This window comes from Pelobates fuscus, chromosome 1 (genome assembly GCF_036172605.1).
Source record: "Pelobates fuscus isolate aPelFus1 chromosome 1, aPelFus1.pri, whole genome shotgun sequence".
Classification (NCBI taxonomy): Eukaryota; Metazoa; Chordata; class Amphibia; order Anura; family Pelobatidae; genus Pelobates; species Pelobates fuscus.
The window spans coordinates 31,193,605-31,204,271 of record NC_086317.1 but is presented as its reverse complement, the minus strand read 5'-3'; the positions used below and the strand labels follow the sequence as shown (position 1 = coordinate 31,204,271).

General features: G+C 36.7%; 1 protein-coding gene and 1 long non-coding RNA gene across 2 annotated transcripts in view; one reads left to right on the top strand and one right to left on the bottom strand.

The window, feature by feature from the left end:
* Positions 1-713: 713 nt before the first annotated feature.
* LOC134586736 (uncharacterized) lies at positions 714-3,519 on the bottom strand. Its single transcript, XR_010086587.1, has 3 exons — positions 3,430-3,519; positions 2,713-2,857; positions 714-776 (listed from the first exon to the last, which is right to left on the bottom strand). It is a non-coding gene; the product is annotated as an uncharacterized LOC134586736 (long non-coding RNA).
* KCNJ15 (potassium inwardly rectifying channel subfamily J member 15) overlaps positions 2,337-10,667 on the top strand; it is a 63,854-nt gene continuing 55,523 nt past the window's right edge. The window contains exon 1 of the mRNA XM_063442492.1: positions 2,337-2,428. The gene's annotated coding sequence lies outside the window, so the exon portion shown is untranslated. The remainder of the gene's footprint in view (positions 2,429-10,667) is intronic.

Below are 10,667 nucleotides of genomic sequence, written 5' to 3'. Positions count from 1 at the left end.
GTAAATCCACCAGGTTTATCAAACAGACATGGATTGCTCTCCTTTTATCCATTTCGACTTGGATTTTTCCCAAGCTGTCTGGCTAAAGAGATTTCAATACAGATTTCAATGCACATTAACAATTTTCAATGAAGACAATGTTAAAGAATGATGTCGAAGTCAATGGAAGAGTTCCATCAGACAGTTATGGTTGTACAACTATTATAAGAAAATAATACCAACCAAATACCTTTATTATACACAATAATAATTTTTTTGAAATCAAGAAGGAAACTTGAAAAGCAACTAGGGGGTATGTCCAGCTTTAGGTAGAATTTTGCAACACATTTTCTTATAAGTGCATTGCTGTCAACATGAAATTATACCCAACTAATACCGAGTTGTTCATTTTTTGCCAACAGTGATCCAGATATGCAAGAAGAAGATGACGATGTATTATCCACGAGTGATGATTTGTCACCCTTGGGTGCTGACTGTCAAGTTGCATGTTGAACAGAATTCTGTCTTCCTGTCCCCCTAACTCTATAAATCCACATTTAGATCTCCTATGCCATTGTTCACATACATTCTCCCCATTCTAACTAAACCAAACTGCCATGACATAGCGTTCCATCTCGCAGATGAGTTTTACTACCAAATTGAAATGAATCATCTATAGTACAATATCATTTCCATTGGTTATTGACAGTGTTATTATATCAGCAACATTTTTAAAGTCTAGTCTGTGATTTCTTCCTCCGGCTTTGAAAGGATTTTGCTGCCTGTTATATTTGTACCTGTTGTAGACTACAGATCACATGACAGTTAGCCACTCCAATGACAGCAAAGCATCCTGATAATTGCAGATCTACAACACATGCAGAACTTCAATGAATGATGTCACAGAAGAGCGAAGTCAGGAATCGAAACGAACACTTGACTGTTTACTGGCGTTTGTAGCCAAAAATAACGTTTTGTGGGTTTTCTGCTAAGTATAACCCACTTTGGATGCAAGTAAGCATATTTTAATCTGTGTGTGAATAAAAACTATTTTATACTGCACCATTGGGGGTTCATGTGCCTGCTTGTGTTCTCTATACAGTGTTTGCACTCCAGAAGACTGCATTACCACCTTCTGGTTATCCATCGGTGGGATTTATTCCCTCTCCAAAGAGCTCTTCTTACCCACATCCAGGGTTAATAGGGCTCTGGGAAATGTGAGTTTATTTTATATATGTGTTGCTGTGTGACCTCTTTCATAGATATATCAGATGCTCTGGACTTTATATTTGTTTTTGTTTTTTACAGATACTGCTCTGATGTATGGTTCAATATTGTTAAGTATCTAATCTAGAGCATCACTGAATTTGGAGTGTTAGATTGTAATCCGCAGTTGCGGGAGATTGCTGCTTGAAGGGTTACACATATTTGTCTGATTTCTGGTGTATATGTTGTGTAATTTGGAAGCTATCCACCTTCTGGTTAAGGTAGGTTTACATTTTTTTAACCATTAATATATCATCCTATAAGATATACACAGGATACACTGATATAGGCCTGAGTAAAAAAAGGGGAACTGACTCTTCCCATGATTTCAATATTACATTAACTTAAGCCTCTTTATTCAACAAATACATGTTTGTAAGGACTGAGAAAAATAAAAGTAGAAATATACACGGCTTTATTTACCTTTATTCTAGAAGTGGGAGCCCCGAACGTGACTCCCTGTCAATCATCATAAATGTTGCCTTTTCCTGCTACAAAACATAGTTAGGAAAAATAAGAGAAACAGAAACAATGTTTCTGTTTTGATAATCATTTGAATTGTGTGCCCTGGCTGTGCCTTGGCTGAACTAGATTGTGATGTCACTTGATAAATCTTTAATATACATTTTAAAAGAAAATAGACAATCATATCAAAAATGTTAACACAAGGTGATTTCCAATGTTTTATTGAATGGGGTAATTTCCAGAGACATGACAGTTCCCTTTTTAGATATAATGAACTTTAGCCATTCACCTGCTATTTAATTTGCCAGAAAATCTTTATAGGAGATGGAAACTCCGTCGCTAAACATAAAGTCTTGAGATTGCTGGATTTGTTAAACTTTAACTGACGCAGAAATGAACAAGTCACATATGAGGCCTTTGAAATTCGACACACATGCATGTTAAATAACAATTTGAGAACACTGAAAAAAATATATATTTTGCATGTGAAAGGGAGGGAGCACTGGTAATTTGACCAGGTAGGCACATTTTTAACCTAAATTCGAAATTCTTTTAGTTAAAAGAAGAATGTTAACAATCTAACTGGAGGGTAACAAGTAACAACTTCAGAAAAGCAATCTATTGTTTGTCAAAGAACGAAGTGGTGGCCATTCTTTGGATATTGCTGTTGTATTGCTGTCTTGCATTCGAGCATCCTTGTGAAAGAAACTATATTGAGGTAGGTGATGCCTGTTTGTACTTCTCTGCTGTATATTTGAGCCATGACTGATCCGGGGTTCACTGCCTCTGCACTCCTAAATCCCCGATTTGCACATTGAGAGAAAAGAAACATATTCTTCTATATCATTTTTAATGTAAACTGTGTGCAAAAGCCATGTGTGTCACCTGGTCAAAGGCAATTCTGATGATCTTTCATTTCTCAGGTAGTTGGACAATGTATCTATTCTCTGATTCTAAGCATATTAATAAGTGAGCTACTCAGTGTGACAAACACCCACTCACCCAAAGCCAAGAACCGGTGTCAGCAAATGAAGATAGATCTCAAGGACACAGGAAAACGTGACTCCAGCATTTTCCATATTTATTTAGTGATAGACTTCTGCAGCCTCCGTACAGTAACTAGTGACTAATACACGATATCGTCTCCCTGTATAATACAATAGAATATATTTATACATAAATTAACAATAGTTATCATTAAGGCTCTAATCAGGGATTGTTCCATTAATAATAATAATATCATTTAGGCTTCAACTTCTCCTTGTTAGCACACTAAGCCAAATATTTGACTCTAAGGTGTCAAAAAATGCACATAGTCTGTACCTTGCACAAAGACTTTGCTTTTTTGAGATACAGAACCAGGTAAATATTTTAAATATAATGTATATTGGGCTTGATACAACCCATTGAAATATCTGAATAGGCGCTATCATAACCTTTGTTCCTCTGGGTTAGTGGTGAAAGAGTTTATTGTGGATTGTGGTATGTTTCAAACGTGTTTTGGAGATAAAAGAATATTTTCCTGTGAATGTCACCAATATTATTTGCATTATTATATAATTTAACATTATGGCTACCTATGGCCCATAAAAGGAGCACTGTAGCATTAGGAAAACAAAATAGTCCCTATCTACTTTAGTACTTTCCTCATCCCCATTTATCATAAAATTAATAAGAAAAACATTTTTTAGTCATTTTTCTTCCAGTGCAAAGACTTACTCTGTGCTGCTCATCTCTCTTCCACCTGCAATGTCATCAAGCAGGCATGGTTTCCTCTGTAATGGTCTACACCAGTGCTCCTCATACAAAATTAATTGCTTTCCTATGAGCTCCTGAATCATGTGTCCGAGTTTTACTCGGTCAGTGAAGCGGAAACGCCTCTAGTGGCTGTCAGTATTAAAACAAAGAACAACTGCATCCATACCACTTAATTGAGATGAAATGGTCTGGGTGACTTTAGAGATCCTTTAATTTTTAGTACCAAATATAGTCTACTATACTAACAGTCTACTCTACTAAAGATTACTCCAAAATTGTCCTAACAGACCGACCTGCTCCTCCATTGCTTGCAGTTTCTCTGCAACCTACAGACATTTCCATTTGTCAATGCAAAAGTCCAAACACAATCTCCCCTTTTTCTTTAATGAAGTCTTATTATACCAATTGCCTGCAACGATCGCTGGATAGTAAGCTTACAAGATGAGGACCCTCATATTCGATTCCGATGTGTACATTAAGCTATATGTCATTTGATATTTCATTGTCTGTCAACATGTTTGTAATCCTTGTCTATTATACCGTTCTGTGGACTTTGTTGGCATGTTATAAAACTTAGATAAAATCATGATGAATATAGTGATATTTTTGAGGTGTGGAAGATATTCAGTGCCTTATCTTTGCATAATGCTGAGTGGACTTATTGCATGTGTTGCATGTGAAACAGATTAACCTGGCTAGGAAATGATAAAATGCCCCATGAATTGACCTAATTTTAAACACATCAAACCTCTTTATTGTCACTTTTCTTGAGTTCGAAAAATAATTCAGCATATATAAACTTTAATAAAGCATGTGTTTGGCTTACCGAACAGTAGGTGGCGCAAATGTAAATAGCTATAGAAGGAGGTACAGTTTGTCATTGTTCTCTGATAGGCTTTACAAATAAAGTGGGATTGTCAGTTCAAGAATTTTTAATATTACGTTTGCTTAATTTTTTTAAATTTAATTAAAAGTAGAAAGTAGAAAGTAACACCTCTTTATCCTGAATTTGGACATCACCATCTTATCTCCCTGTCAGTCATTGTTCTAAGCTCTGATGCAATTTGCTACTTTTTAAATATAAAATTAATAGGCAACTATATACTATCATGAGAAAGCTAAAAGGGACATCCCAGACCCCTCAAGCACTTTAGCTTTCTGAAAGGCTTTATGTGTAAATAGTGTGAATTAATTTTGCAATATAAATTGACACTTTTATAAACCTGGTTACACCCCCTGGCTCTCAAGCAGACAATAGGTCCTGTTACTTCCTGGTTTGCTTAGCTCAGTGGAGCTAAACTCAAGAGGCAGCAATTGCTCAGAGCATCTGCCTTGCACTGAATTCTCATTGAGTCACATTGGGAAGTCTGTGATTGGACAGCCACAGAAAGTCTGGGCGGGATTAGAATAGGAGGGCTATGAAAAAAATGCATAGATAAAAGCATGCATGCTGTCATTTTGGCTGTATCTACTAAACAGTAATTTGTATTTATTTATTTGGGCAGTGAAGTGTCACTTTAACATAAGTTATAGATGATTTTCAATGTTTTATCAAATAGTGTAAATACCAAAGAAATGACATTCCCATTTAACTGACTCTTTTTCTGAAGACTTTCTTTTTATATAACTACTGTTGCTTCATTTTACGTGTAATACTCTGTATTCATTTGAATCGTGTTAAAAGTCTTCTAACTCAGTGGTATCCAAACCAGTCCTCAAGGCATGCCTACCAGTCCAGGATTTAGGAACTACCAGGTTGTGTCAAGGTTTTTTTTTTTTCTTTTTTCTAAAAACACCTTCGTGCCTGGAGGACTTGTTTGGAAACCAGTATCTAACTAGGCAACAATATAATTCTCCCATTTCAACAGAAATGTTATTTCAAATACATTTGATCAATATAATGAAGTATGCCCAGTGATTAATTCCAAAAGTTGTTGCAAAATCTCACACAAAAGGCATCTATTTGTTGCATGGATGAGTGGAATTAAAAGGTTACTTTAAGCACCAAAGCTACTTCAGTGAATTCAGTGAATGAAGTGGTCATGGTACGTGGAGTCTGTACATGCAGAAATCTGCTTTGAAATACTGCACATACAAAGATTAACCCCTTAGCTTATGGAAGTGTAACTCCTCCTCTGATAGGGTGCCATCAGAAAGTCCAGAACTAGAGTTCGTGGCTGGCTAATGTCAATTCTGTTCAACACTGACTCTCAGTCAATGACATTCTGTGCGCCAAGTGTTGAACTCTAGTTCTGGACTTTGTGATGGCACCCCTATGAAGCAGTCAGGGGAGGAGAATGTCATTGACTGAGAGAGGTCAGCTGACGCTCTCAGCCAATAAATGTTGACTGCAGAAGCCGAGAGCACTTCACTGGACAACTAGAAAGCATCTGAGTCCAGTGGGGACCCAGGTAAGAGGAAAATCATTGCTAAATGGAGTAACCAAGAGATAGTGCAAGGGAATGTTTTAACCAAGCCACCAGACCTCACTTTGTCCCTCACACTCTATCTGACGGGTGGGTTTAGGAATAAATTATGAGAATGGAATTACTGAATGAGGAGGGTGTTGGAACGATAGGGTGAGGTCTGAATGATTACAAGTTGTACATGGTTCAGTAGAAAGCTGGGAGCTGAACTAAAACTTGGAAGGAACGTCTACGTCATGCTAACTGGACGTTTGTTGAGAACTTGTGGAGAACTGCGTATGCTGTGGCGCCATTTTCATTCAATCTCAACATAAAGCCTTCAAGTAATCCTAATAAAAACATATTGCGAAAATACTGCGTTTTTATAAATATACAGACAGCTTGATTGTGTTCCATTCTTCTCATTATAATCCACGTCTGAAGACTCAAACAAGCAATACCTGATCTTCCACAAAGTGAAAATAAAACACATTGTATCACAGTCTTGAAAGCTTCATTTCATTTGAATGTTAGTAAATGGGAGTTATCCTGAATTCCTGTGTATGTACTGTGAATGCAAGCCCTGAGGACAGTCCTGTGGGGAGGAGCTCTTATCGCTGTAACGTGCGCATTCATTCTGATGGCAAATTGCTGTACAGGCAATCGTACACACCAGGAGTGTATGCACATACATGCCTCCTGCAGCATTTCTATTAAGATTAAAGTGATAATAGAAAATCAGGAGACTCTCGATTTGGCCGATAGCTTACTAAATTGTCAACTTGTATGATAGGTGGGTCACTGGGGGATGGAAACCACCCGGCGCCATGTCAATCTCAACTATGGAACCAACAGAATAACACTGTATCTTTATTTAACTTCGGCCTTGATTTAGTAAACTTTCTAAATGAGCCAATCCTGATGGAAAACCTTCCAAGTGATTTATCTACAGATGTCACCATTAAGGAATATAGGAATTTTTGCAGATTAATAATTTCCCAACAGTATTGATTCATTTATAGAGTGTATTAAATTGTTGGTTTGTGAGCAATATTGGATTTGATTTTTTTCTCACTCAGACATAATTCTTGAACATCATTTTTCCAGTTGAGTTCATGTTACAATTACTTGCTAGAAGAGGTCCTGCAAAATCATATACTGGTGCTTGGTTTGGGAACCCGCGCGTCCCACTGCGTTAAATCCTGAAAATGTTTGTAAACCAATAAAAATTATATTCACAAAAAAAAAAAGGAGAGAAGTATAGTCAAGAGAAAATATAAAATTTCATTTATGCATGCACAAATAACCCTTGCATATTTATTCATGCTAAAAAATATTGCCCCTTCAGATTCAATAATAAGAAAATTGTTCCCCATTGCTTGCATGCATCTGCTCTATTTATTTATTTGAATGAATATGAACATCTATCATTGGTGAGATTGGTTAGAACTCACCATTCTAAGTTTCTACGTTTTGTTTAATTTTTTTTTTTTTTTTTAAAGGGACACTATAGTCACCCCACAAAAAGCTGTTATGATGTATAGACCATGCCTCTGATGTTTCGCTGTTCAATCCACTGCCATTTAGGAGTTAAATCCCGTTTGTTTCTGTATATGCAGCTCTAGCCACACCTCCCCTGGCTGTGACTGACACAGCATTCATGCAAAGCATTCATGAAAACAAAATAGTTTCACTTTCAATCAGATAGTAACTTACTTTTAAAGTTTTTATCTCCTGCTCTGTAAATCTTACTTTAATTGCATACAGAAGGCACCTGCAGGGTCTAGCAAGCTATTAACAGAGCAGGAGAAAATACATTTTAAATTATACATAATGTGCACTAAAGGAAGTATAAACATTAGATTACTTTTTACAGGAAGTGCTTTGCAAGGATATGTAAGTCACATGCAGGGATGACATAAACAAAGTTATTTACATCCAACATGGTAGAACATTGAGCAGTGAGACTGCAGGGGTATGATTTATACACCAAAACTACATAATTAAACTAAAGTTGTTTTGGTGACTATAGTGTCCCTTTAAATTTAATTGCCATTCATATTTTTGAAACATAGGATAAATAAGTAATGTGTGTATTTACACAGCTAAGCAACTGACAGCACTGAGTGAGCTGAGCTGCAGGGAGACAAGCAGCCTTCAGTAAAAGGAGCGAACAATCAGACAAACATGTCGAACCTCAAGCCTGCTGCTTCTCTGACTGTTTACAGCTAGGTATAGGATTGACAGAAGAAGCATCATTGCATACAATAAGCAAATCAGCCTACACTAGATCACGCAGACACGCAACAGACAGATGTGTAGTGATGTATGTACTGTTTCGCTGACTGTCTGCAGCTTTAGTGTATATTGAATAAAGTGGCTGCAATGTCTATTTCCAGGGAGCAGAGCAACACAGTCATGTTGGACAAATATTATACCCATTGTACAGCGCTACGGAATTTGCTGGCGCTATATAAATAATAAAATAATAATCATAATAATTACGGATTGGTAACTGCAGGGCCACTATCAGAGCAGCGTAATGCTCTGTGAAGTGATAACTGGTCACTCAGATAACGGGGGTGATTTGTCTTTTTTTTTAGGATTAGACTGGGGACATCTGACACACCCTTTATGGACCTCTATGTGGACGTTGTTCTCAAAAACCTGTATCAGAGTGCTTCTCAAATTGTTAACCTTTTTTTTGTGGCACTGAAATAATATAACTAAATGATAATAATGATAATAATAATAATAATAATAATAATAATAATAATAATAATATATTTTACATTGTAGTAATTATTTTTCAGGATTACCTGTTAAAAGGTCCTTTTTGTTTTTTTGCTCCATCACATTGTTGCCGTATCACGGTTCCGTAGGGAAGGAATACATGTGGAAATTTGGCTGTGAAGTTACTAACATTCACACGACAAGGTTATACAAATAGACTTATCACAAACACATACAGCACGAAGGCATTCCGTTACCAGATAATCGTGAATTTTGGTGCTGAGTTTGTCTTTTATTCGAGAGGCAGAATTTAACCCTTGAAGTAGCAATTACTATCTGTACTGAGACCACAAACGGTTTCCTAGAGACACCGTGACATCATGTAATGCACTATGTATATACGTTTAGCAGTGATATCGAGCAATGCTAAACCTAATATAGTATGATGTTTAGTGTGTGAGTAAGATCTTTATGGACCAGATAGTTATGTCAACATAAACCATCATTGGTTCTTAAAGGGGCACTCCATACACTTAAAGCCGTTTAAAGCACTTTAGCTTCCTGAAGTGCTTTATGTATAAGGAGTGTGCCCTCTTTTTTCATTTTACAAAAAGTGCAGATTTCAATAGAAAGTGGCACATTTATAAATTAACCTTGTTACACCCTGCATGGCTGTCAATCAGACAACCAGCCCAGTTACTTCCTGGTTTGGTTAGCTTATTTGCACTGAACTCCAGAGGCAGCACTATCGCCTCGGGAAGCCTCCCTTGCAAAGACTCATTGAACTGCATTAAGCAGTCTGTGATTGGCCAGTCACAGAAAGTCTGGGCAGGGTTAAAATGGGAGGGCTTGCAAAGGCTGCAGACAAGAGAACTACAGCATTTGGAAACTATTTTAAAAAAAATGCGTAATTAAATGATGGGTATATCTAGTAAATACTATTCTTCATTTGTTTATCAATTTTTGTGTTGATGATTTTGTTGATGATTCCATGAGTAGAGGGGCCGCTCATATCCCTGGCACTGATTAAGCAGTCATTATAATTGATCATTGGAGGGAATGACACATAAAGGCCTGCTGGTTAATAGTTTACCAGTCCAATCTTTCTCACCAGTGCCCACATACCTGCTCCTTACATTAACCTACCACCCACTGAACATTAAGGATGAAAATAGGAGGATGCGGCTTGTGTCACAACCATTTCAGTGTCCTTGTTTAACAGACGTCCTGGAGTCCCCAGTTAATTTTATTTATTTTTTTATTTGTATTAGTTTGTTAGTTTATTTATTGATATGTTTTGTGTTTAGCTGTCACTATGTCTTCTTTTATTTTCTTTTTCTGATACCATTCTTGGTGCTGATTGGCTGAGAAGCCAGCAGTCAAGGAGTTCTAGTTAGCAAATCAGAATCAAGGAGACTCAGGACTGGTCCAGTTTTGTTTTGTTTCCATTTCTTTTTTCCCAACACTCATCTGTGCGAGGAAGATCCCCATACCTCAAGCCGTTGTCTTGAGCTAACCTAAACCAACCAGGAAATGTCAAAATGTATGACTTTATTCACCAAATAGCAAATCGTGAGAAACGGACAAGGGCATTACCAACTTCAGACCAAAATGGAGGAACAGTAAACATTCTCCTGTTAATTATCACATACAGTCTGTTTTGTAAAATACTGTATTACTCGATAAAGAATGCAAAATTTTAAATATACACATTGATTTACATTTTTTTTTAAACAGAAAATAAAAAGCCACATATTCCATAGCAAGGACACATTTAAATAAGGATTTAAAAGTAGTTTATTTTTCTCATTTAAAGATATTTCACATCTAAAGCTTTTGGAATTGTTGCAAAGAATGGCTTGGGTGAAAATATGTTAAATGTTTACTGTACTTCAGATTCCTATCTGTATCTGGTATTAACCGAAATCACTGCTGCTTTCTGATGTTTCACACCAAAAGAACAAACACAACTGTTTACAATGGATACAATCACTAACAGAAACATAATAAAAACAGCCCCTTTAACTCTGGGTCCAGGTAAACAACATTCTGCCTCCCAAT